This window comes from Primulina tabacum, chromosome 7 (genome assembly GCF_025594145.1).
Source record: "Primulina tabacum isolate GXHZ01 chromosome 7, ASM2559414v2, whole genome shotgun sequence".
Lineage (NCBI taxonomy): Eukaryota > Viridiplantae > Streptophyta > Magnoliopsida > Lamiales > Gesneriaceae > Primulina > Primulina tabacum.
Window position 1 is genome coordinate 17,599,176 of NC_134556.1, and position 11,177 is coordinate 17,610,352.

Here is an 11,177-nt window from a genome sequence, read left to right on the forward strand (position 1 = left end):
TTTGGAGTGGGTAGTGAGTATTTGTTGTGAGCAAAAAAAAAAAATTGAGAGAAAAGACGAGTGAATTTTTTTTTGGAGTGACCGTGAGCATTTGGGTCAGGATTATTTTGTTTCTACTAACGTTTTCTTGCAGGTACAAATTTGAAAATTAGATGGAGAGGGAGGTAGGAGATAGTTCGAACCCGGGGTTGTCTAAGGTTCAAATGGAGGCGTTGTTTGGGCACTTTAGTAGGATGATGTCGACCCAAATGGAATCGTTACATGAAAGATTGGATAAGCTTGAGGTTGGTGTTAGTGGGAGTAAGTCTAAACCTAAGGATTTGAGTAGAGAGGATGAGGAGTACGAGTTGGGAGGAGACGAGGAGAGTCAAAATGAAAATTGGGGTAGGAATGGAAGAGGTAGAGGAAAAAGAGAAGCCGTACGGGGTAGATATGATGGGGATAGGGAAGATGGTAGCATGGGTAGCATTAAGATGAAAATTCCATCGTTCCATGGGAAATCTGACCCGGAGGCGTATTTAGAGTGGGAAAAGAGGGTAGAGTTTGTGTTTGAATGTCACCACTACTCCGAACAAAAAAAGGTGAGGTTGGCGGTGGTGGAATTCTTAGACTATGCTCTTATTTGGTGGGATCAATTAGTGACCACTAGAAGGAGGTATAATGAGAGACCTATTGAGTCTTGGGATGAGATGAAAAGAGTGATGAGAAAAAGGTTTGTACCCAATCACTACTATAGGGAGATGTTTAAGAGGTTACAAACTTTAAGGCAAGGGGTGAAGAGTGTTGAGGACTACTATAAGGAGATGGAAGTAGTCATGATTAGGGCAAACATTGAGGAGGATAGTGAGGCGACCATGGCACGTTTTCTTTGTGGATTAAATAGGGAAATTCAAGATCAAGTGGAGCTTAGGCACTACATGGATCTAGACGAGATGGTGCAAATGGCCATAAAAGTGGAGCAACAACTCAAAAGGCGTGGAGTTGGCCGCACCAATCAAACTGGGGGTTCATCATCTTCTTGGAGATCAAATGTGGTGAAGCGTGAGGAGAACAAGGTGGTGACCAAGCCCAAATCTGAGACCAAACAAGAGGCGCCTAAGCAAGGAGTACAAGGTAAATCTGAAACTCCTTCTAATCGATATAGAGATGTTAAATGTTTTAGGGGTCAAGGGTTAGGGCATATTTCTAGTGAATGTCCTAATAAAAGGGTGATGATTTTAAATGACTATGGTGAATATGAGTCTCAAAGTGAGAGTGACGATGATGAGATGCCTGCGTTAGAGGATCCTGATGAGGGGTATGAGGCGGTTGCAGGTGAAGCACTCGTGACTAGGCGTATCATGAGTGGCCAAGTCAAGGAGGAGGAGACTAACCAAAGAGAAAACTTGTTCCATACTAGGTGTTTTGTGAATCAAAGGGTTTGCAACTTAATCATAGATGGGGGGAGTTGTACTAATGTGGCTAGTGTTGAAATGGTGGAGAAATTGCGTTTGCCTACACTAAAACACCCTCGACCATATAGGCTTCAATGGTTGAATGATTGTGCGGAAGTGAAGGTAACAAAACAAGTGCTAGTGCCTTTTTCTATTGGGAAGTATGTGGATGAGGTTTTGTGTGATGTGGTACCCTTGCATGCATGTCATATCTTGTTGGGTAGGCCTTGGCAATATGACAGGAGGGTGGCACATGATGGATACAAGAATAAATACTTCTTTGTATTGAAGAAGGAAACCATTGTATTACTTCCTTTGTCCCCAAAGCAAGTGTTGGAGGACCAATTGAAAAAAAAGAAGAGAGATGAGGCCGAAAAAAAGATTGAATTAAAGTGAGACGGCCTTAGAAAATAAAAATGAAATGGCTGAAACAAAGAGTGATCAAAAGAGTAAGATAGCCATACAAAAGAAAATTGAGAGGAAAGAAAATGAGAGGAAAGAGGCCAAAAAGAAATCCTATATGGCCCAAAAAGGTGAGTTGAAGCAATTGATGCACACAAATGAACCACTTGTGTTGATTCTTTACAAGGAGATCCTCCTTAACACAAGTGATATAGCCGGGTCCCTTCCGAGCATTGTTGTTTCACTCTTGCAGGAATTTGAAGATGTATTTCCGGAGGAACTACCTCAAGGGCTACCACGATTGAGGGGGATTGAGCACCAAATTGATTTGGTACCCGGAAGTGCATTGCCAAATCGTCCAGCTTATAGGAGCAATCCGGAGGAGACCAAGGAGCTTCAACGGCAGGTAAGTAAGTTGTTAGATAGGGGTTTTGTGCGTAAGTCCATGTCTCCTTGTGCTGTACCAGTTTTATTAGTTCCTAAGAAAGATGGCTCATGGCGTATGTGTGTAGATTGTAGGGCAATCAATAACATAACCATTAAGTATAGGCATCCCATACCTAGACTAGATGATATGTTAGATGAGTTGCATGGTGCTTGTATCTTTAGCAAAATTGATTTAAAGAGTGGTTATCACCAAATTAGGATGTGGGAAGGTGATGAGTGGAAAATTGCTTTTAAAACCAAATACGGGTTATATGAGTGGATTCTCATGCTTTTTAGCTTAACTAACGCTCCTAGTACCTTTATTAGGTTAATGAACCATGTCTTGCGTGCATACATAAGAAAATTTGTTGTTGTTTATTTTGATGATATCCTAGTATATAGCAAAGACTTGGATGAGCATGTTGGTCACTTGAAACTTGTGTTAATCACATTAAGGGCTGAAAACTTATATGCTAACTTAAAGAAGTGTGATTTTTGTACAAGCAAACTTGTCTTTCTTGGTTTTGTGGTAAGTTCACAGGGGATACAAGTTGATGAAGACAAGGCAAGTGCTATTCGAGATTGGCCAACGCCTACTACTGTTGGTCAAGTTCGAAGTTTTCATGGCCTTGCAAGCTTCTATAGGAGGTTTGTAAAAGATTTTAGCACATTGGCAGCACCAATGACGGCGGTGATTAAGAAGAACGTTCCATTCTATTGGGGCGAGGAGCAAGAGAAGTCCTTTAATATTATCAAGCAAAAACTAATTAATGCTCCTTTACTTGTTTTACCTTATTTCGCTAATACTTTTGAAATTGAATGTGATGCTTCAGGTGTAGGTATTGGTGGAGTGTTGATTCAAGGAGGGAGGCCGGTGGCATACTTTAGTGAGAAGCTCAATGGAGCAGCGCTGAACTATCCCACGTATGATAAGGAGTTCTACGCACTTGTGAGGACCCTAGAGACGTGGCAACACTACTTGAGGCCTAAGGAGTTGTGATTCATACGGATCACGAGTCTCTAAAGCACCTTAAGGGGCAACAGAAGTTGAACAAGCGGCATGCCAAGTGGGTGGCGTTCATAGAGACATTCCCCTACATCATCAAGTACAAGCAAGGTAAGGAAAATGTAGTGGCCGACGCACTATCACGAAGGTACGTACTAATCTCTACCTTGGAGTCAAAAGTTTTGGGGTTTGAGCATGTGAAGGAATTGTATGTGCTTGATGAGGACTTTAAGAGTTTGTTTGAAACTTGTATGCATGGTCCACATGATAAATATTATTTGCATCATGGTTTCTTGTTTAGAGAAGATAGGTTGTGCATCCCTAAATCATCCATTCGTGAACTACTTGTTAGTGAGGCACATGGGGGTGGATTAATGGGACATTTTGGTGTGGCTAAAACTTTAAGTGCATTGCATGAACATTTCTATTGGCCACACATGAAACGTGACGTTGAGCGTGTTTGTGATAAGTGCATTACTTGTAGACAAGCTAAATCTAAAACACAACCACATGGCTTCTATACACCACTTCCCGCCCCTAGTGAACCTTGGGTTGATATTTCTATGGTCTTTGTTTTGGGATTGCCTAGGACAAAGAAGGGGAGGGATTCTATATTTGTTGTGGTGGATAGGTTTTCTAAGATGGCATATTTTATTGCTTGTCACAAAGCCGATGATGCTTCTAACATTGTGGACTTGTTATTTAGAGAAGTCGTTAGGTTGCATGGCATGCCTAGGACTATTGTGTCTGACCGTGATGTTAAGTTTTTAAGTTACTTTTGGAAGACTTTATGGACTATACTTGGCACAAAATTGTTGTTTTCTACTACTTGTCATCCTCAAACGGATGGGCAAATTGAAGTTGTTAATAGGACTTTAGGAACACTTTTGCGTGCTATTAATAAAAAGAACTTAAAGAATTGGGAGAATTGTTTGCCTTTTGTTGAATTTGCTTATAATCGTTGCGTGCATCGTACTACAAATTATTCGCCATTTGAAATTGTTTATGGTTTTAATCCTTTGACTCCGTTGGATTTGATGTCTTTACCTGTGAGTGAAAGGCTAAATATGGATGGCAAGAAGAAAGCTGAATTTGTTAGGGGGTTGCATGAAAAGGTCAAGGCCAACATAGAGAAGAGAAATGAGCAATATGCCAAGCAAGCTAACAAAGGGAAGAAGAAGGTGATATTTGAGAAGGGAGATTGGGTGTGACTACACTTGAGGAAGGAAAGGTTCCCTGAGAAGCGACGTTCAAAGCTATTACCTAGGGGCGATGGACCATTTCAAGTCCTTGAAAGGATCAATGACAACGCCTACAGACTCGACCTACCAGGTGAGTATAACGTGAGTTCTACTTTTAATGTTAGTGACTTGTCGTTGTTTGATGTAGGTGACGAGCAAGATTTGAGGACAAATCCTTTTCAAGAAGGGGAGGATGATGCGAACACGGGTGGTCAAGCGCCAAGGAAGGCATGGGATCCTTTACAGTTGCCGGAGGGACCAATCACGAGGGGACGCCTAAAGAAGTTCAAGGAGGCACTACAAGGAGTCATGAGCAAGCATGAAGGGGTCGTGATGCATGGGAGCACGTTTGGAAGCCAGCGGAATGTGATTCAAGCATAGTTGGCGTCGGCCGAGTCTACACGGATGTGCACACGGACCTGCACACGGGGTCCGTGTCCTATGATATTTGCGAAGACAGTGTCTACACGGACCCGTACACGGAGGTTCCAGCTGAAGTTATTTTCCGAGAGTACACGGACCCGGGCACTGAGGGCTACACGGGGTCCGTGTCTGAGCCGGCTGCGCGAGAAAGTTTCCTTTCTAGAAGTTTATTATTTTGGGAGACTAGATTTGTGACACCTCTGACCGGTTTTAATAAAATAACAGCGGAATTTAAAATTTTCTTGAAGAAGGAAGGGTAAAAGTTCTTGACATAAACATCTTCACAAACAACGTAAATACATGATCAATGAAATGATAAAACCAAAATCCAAAATATCATTTTTATGATCATGTCCAAAATGCCATCAAAATATCTTCTTCCTTCCATCTTTGGTATGCATATGACTCCGGCCCACAATCAACGTCCCGGCCCATCGCTCTTATCTGCATCACATGAAATAACTGAAATGAGTATAAAACTCAGCAAGTGGTAGTATTACATAGCAATGATACATAGCATACTCTGAAAAACATGACTTTCAAATCAATAAATGCCATCAACTCTAGAAACATGAATAACATAGCAATAACATAACAATAAGATGGTATTTCTCTTTTCTCTGTTGGATTGATATCTATATAGTATCTCTGGCTCTGTACCTATATCCCATCGATATAAATCGATAACTCTGAGGGATATAAGTCTATGGTCGTTGATCAACTAATTGCATGCAATCTCTGACTATGTATCTATCAATCCATAAAACATTTGAACTCTCTCTTGGGCATTTTAACAAACACTTTGCATACTCTATCTCTTGTATTCCCTTTTTCACAATTGAGACATTCAATTGCCTCCAATATATATAACAAGTGTATCAATACATAATCATGAATCAAATGAAGGGAATAGAACATTAAAACCATTGAAATACCATACATATATTATCATGTGAGCACAAGAATGAAATTCCACTTGTTACCAACAAGAACACCTTCAATCTAAACCCTTGGTTGAATTCCTACAACAATAAATCATATATAATACCATCAATATCTCAATAATCTAAAACCCATATCAATTAATCCATAAACAAACACCATCAACAAACCCATATCATCTCCAACACCAAAAAATAAGAATAAACTAGACCAAAAGCTTACCTTAGCTTCCTTGAACCCAAAACTATCTTGATCTCACTTCAATAATCCAACAAAATGCTTGAATCAAAGGAAGGAAATGAAAGGAAAAGGAACCCTAGCTTCCTTGCTCTGAACAAACCGAGAGAATGGGAAAGAAAAGAGAGAAAAGTGAAGTCTCCACCTTTTTTATACCTCAAAACACCAAAAACACGACTTTACTGTTCACAGACCGCGGGTGCGCTATGCCTTCGGCAACTCATCCAAAAATTTGAAACAGTAGACCGCGGGTGCGCTCTCCACTCTGCGCACAGCTTCTCCAAAGATCGCCTCTGAAATGCCTCTTCCTCTCATAATTTGGAAGAATGGTAAACTACAAAGTTTTAGCTCTATGTCTTTTCTTGAACCTCTCCAAATTTCAGATCATTTGGTGGTCTGAGTAAAACATTATGCTAAATCTCCCAACATGTGTCACTAGAGGAACGTCGAAACACACGACACACTTCGGGGCACTTTTGGCTTACCTTCCACAATGATTTGAACAAAACTCAAAATAAGAAAGTTACACCTCTATGTCTTATCTAACCACTCCAATTGGCCTCATACAATTTGGCTCAACATACGAATTATCATGAATTTAATCGTAATGACGCTACAATCAAACTACACAACATCTATCATCAACAATACTATAAATCATAAATCGCCATCCTTAACATCAAAACTATACTTAAACTTACCCAAATAGCCAATAATCATACGAAATCTTAAACCATACCGTTCACCAGGCTTGGCTATTACAATCTCCCCTCCTTAGAGGAATTTCGTCCTCGAAATTGAAGTCACTGCGCAAACAACTCAGGGTACTTCTCTTTCATCTCGTCCTCTGGTTCCCACGTGGCCTCTTCAATCAAATGATTCCTCCAAAGGACTTTAAAAATGCCGATCGCTTTGTTTCTCAATACTTTAACTTTGCGATCCAGAATCTGGACCGGAATCTCTTGGTAAGTCAAATTCGGCGTCAAATCCAATGGCTCGTGGTGAAGAACATGGGAAGGATTCGCAATATATTTCCTGAGCATAGATACATGAAAAACATTGTGAACTCTGTCAAGATCTGGCGGTAGGGCTAACCTGTAACCTCGATCACCAACTCTATCCAAGATCTCAAATGGGCCAATAAATCTCGGACTCAACTTTCCCTTCTTGCCAAACCGCATCACACCCTTGAGAGGTGCAATCTTTAAGAAGACATGGTCGCCAACCTCAAACTGCAACGGCCTACGACGCACATCAGCATAACTCTTCTGTCTCGACTGCGCTGTCTTCATCCTCTCCCGAACAATAGCAACAACATCGGCTGTCTGTTGGGCCAACTCTGGACCCAACATCTTCCTCTCACCAATCTCATCCCAATACAAGGGAGATCTACATTTTCGGCCATAAAGCGCTTCATATGGTGCCATGCCGATCGTCGCTTGGTAACTGTTATTGTACGTGAACTCAACTAAAGACAATTTGGAATCCCAACTACCTGGATAGTCTATAGTACAAGCTCTGAGCATATCCTCTAAAATCTGAATAACTCTCTCTGATTGACCGTCGCTCTGGGGAAGATATGCTGTACTAAATGGTAACCGTGTACCCAATGCTCTGTGTAAACTCTTCCAAAACTCTGAAGTATATCTACGGTCACGATCAGACACAATCGACACAGGAACGCCATGAAGTCTAACAATCTCTGCTATATACTCTTTGGCATACTGGTTCATGGAATACGTTGTTTTACTGGAAGAAAATGCGCTGACTTGGTCAACCGATTAACGATAACCCAAATAGAGTTATAACCTTTCTGCGTCCTTGGAAGACCAGTCACGAAGTCCATCATAATATGCTCCCATTTCCATTGAGGAATCGGCAATGACAACAATGTTCCAGCAGGTCTCTGGTGCTCGATCTTCACTTGCTGACAAGTTAGGCACTGAGAAATAAACATGGCAATATCTTTCTTCATACCTGGCCACCAATAGAGTCTACGAAGATCCTAATACATCTTGGTACCACCTGGATGTATCGAGTATGGCGCGGTAGGTGCCTCTGTCAAGACGTCTCGCCGAATATCATCACCAACAGGAATGCAAATACGGCCTCTGAAAGTCACCAAACCATCTCCATTCAATCCAAACTCTGAATTAGCTCTCTCCTCTGCTCTGGCTCTCATCTCTGTCAACTGTAAATCATTGGCCTGCTCTCTACGGATCCTGTCCGTCAATGTAGCCCGAATAACCAATGCTGAAAAACTAGCAATGGTCCCCGGAACCACCAAAGCTATCTCCTCTCTCTGCAAGTCTAACAACAACGGCTGCTGAATCATCGAACTCAAAGAAGAACTCGACTTACGGCTCAAAGCATCCGCTACAACATTCGCTTTCCCTGGGTGGTAACTAATAGTCACATCATAGTCTTTCACAAGCTCTAACCACCGTCTCTGTCGTATATTGAGTTCTTTCTGAGAAAACAAATACTTCAAACTCTTGTGGTCCGTGAAGATTTCACACTTTTCGCCATACAAATAATGTCTCCAAATCTTCAGGGCGAAAACCACAGCTGCCAGCTCCAAATGATGCGTAGGATAATTCTTCTCGTATTCCTTCAACTGGCGAGAAGCATAAGCTATAGCCTTTCCACGCCGCATCAGCACTGCACCAAGACCTTTCTTCGACGCATCAGTAAAAACAACAAAATCCTCTGAACCACTGGGCAATGCAAGAACAGGAGCTGTCGTCAACTTATCTTTTAACTCTTGAAATCCACTCTGACATTCATTGGACCACTCAAACTTCACAGTCTTCCTCGTCAGATAGGTTAACGATAGGGGAATCTTGGAAAAATCTGAAATAAAGCGACGATAATAACCTGCCAAACCAAGAAAACTGCGTACCTCTGATACAGTGGTAGGAATAGGCCACTTCTGTATCGCCTCAATCTTTACTGGATCAACCGCTATACCATCCTTCGAAACAACATGGCCTAAGAAAGAAATTTGCTCCAACCAGAACTCACACTTCTTCAGCTTAGCATACAACCTCTTCTCTCTCAACAACTGAAGAACAACTTTGAGGTGTTCTGAGTGAAGCTCTCTGGTCTTGGAATAGATCAATATGTCATCAATAAAAACAATGACAAAACTATCCAAATACGGCTTGAACACCCGGTTCATAAGATCCATGAAGACTGAAGGAGCATTAGTCAGACCAAACGACATAACCAGAAATTCGTAATGACAATACCTGGTCCGAAATGCTGTCTTAGGGATATCAGATTCCCTAACTTTCAACTGATAATAACCAGATCGTAGATCAATCTTTGAAAACACTGTAGCCCCCTGCAATTGGTCAAAAAGATCATTATCCGTGGCACGGATACTTATTCTTCATCGTCAATTTGTTGATTTCTCTATAGTCAATGCAGAACCGCAAAGACCCATCTTTCTTTTTGACAAAAAGAACTGGAGCTCCCCAAGGCGAAGAACTCGGCCGAATAAAACCTTTATCCAAAAGATCTTGCAACTGCGTCTTCAACTCTTTCATTTCTGTAGGGGCCATTCTATACGGAGCCTTAGAAATAGGAACCGTACCTGGAACTAGATCAATCACAAACTCCACATCTCTGTCCGGTGGCAAACCGGGCACATCATCCTCAAATACATCAGAGAACTCTCTCGCCACATCAATATCATCAATATTCAATTTCACAATTCCATCCATATCAACAATCGAATCCAAAAACCCATCACAACCTCTAAACAACAACTTCTTAGCCTCAAGGCACGAAATAAAAGGAGGAACCAGCGAAGTACCTGAACTGGCAAGCATACCTTCCTTATTACCATCATCTGCAAATTTTACCGTCTTGGCAACGCAATCAATCACTGCACGGTAAGTTGATAGCAAATCCATTCCAAGTACAATATCAAACGCAACCATCGGAATAACAATCAAATCAGCATAAACCACCCGCTCATCGATTTGAACAGAACATGAATACACAATAGACGTCGGGCACAACACATCTCCCGAAGGCAATACAACATTAAACTGGAGGGGAATAACAGAAGGAACTATACCCAAAGATCTCAAAAATAATTCAGACATAAAAGAATGAGTAGCACCTGTATCTATCAATGTCGTAGCTACTCTGCCTGAAATTAAAATAGTACTAGAGATCACAGAAGAATCAAGATTTATACCTTCCTTCGTCATGGTGAAGATGCGACCCTGCACCTTCTCTTTACCCGATCCTCTCGGACAATCCTTGGCAATATGGCCTGCAGTGCCACATCGGTAACAAGTATAAGAACCAAACCTGCACTCACCTCTATGAGGCCTATTGCACTTGGGACACAATGGCTTCTCTGGATCAAATGGAATTGCTGGTACTTTAAAACTCGGTTCCATCTTGCCTTTCCCTTTGAATCTATCTTTTCCTCTTTGGCTTGAACCTTGACTTCTCTGAGCCATAGCCTGCTGTCTCGCCTGTCTCTCTTTAGCAATGTCTTTCTCATCTTGCTCGGCCAACAAAGCCTTGGCCACAATCTCTTTGAATGTCACAGCTTTCGACATGTTGATATTCCTCCGGATCTCTGCTCGAAGGCCTCTAATGAAATAAGCACCTTTATCCTTGTCGTTGGAAGCAATATACGGGGCAAACAGACAGCCCTGCTCGAACTTCAGAATGTACTCACCAACATTCAAATATCCTTGGCGAAGCTCTAAAAATTCAGTCACCTTCCTAGCTCGAAGTGCATCTGGAAAGTACTTGTCATGGAAGAGATCAGTGAACTCTTGCCACTTCATTGTCGGAACATCAACACCTACTTTGGTAGCATTCCACCATATACGTGCAACCTTGACTAGCATAAACACTGCACAACCAACTCTGTCCTTGTCTTCATAGTTGAGATGATCAAAGATCGCCTCAAGTGCTTTGATCCACTCTACAGCCACCAATGGATCAGTGCTTCCTGCAAACTCAGGCGGATCCATTCTCTTGAAAGCAGTAAATACCCCATCGGTTCCAACTGTTTAAACCACTTGGTCTCTTCCT

General features: G+C 41.7%; 1 pseudogene; it reads left to right on the plus strand.

Moving 5' to 3' along the window:
- The first annotated feature begins 555 nt into the window (after positions 1–555).
- LOC142550593 (uncharacterized) lies at positions 556–4,889 on the plus strand (annotated as a pseudogene).
- The last annotated feature ends 6,288 nt before the right edge of the window (positions 4,890–11,177 follow it).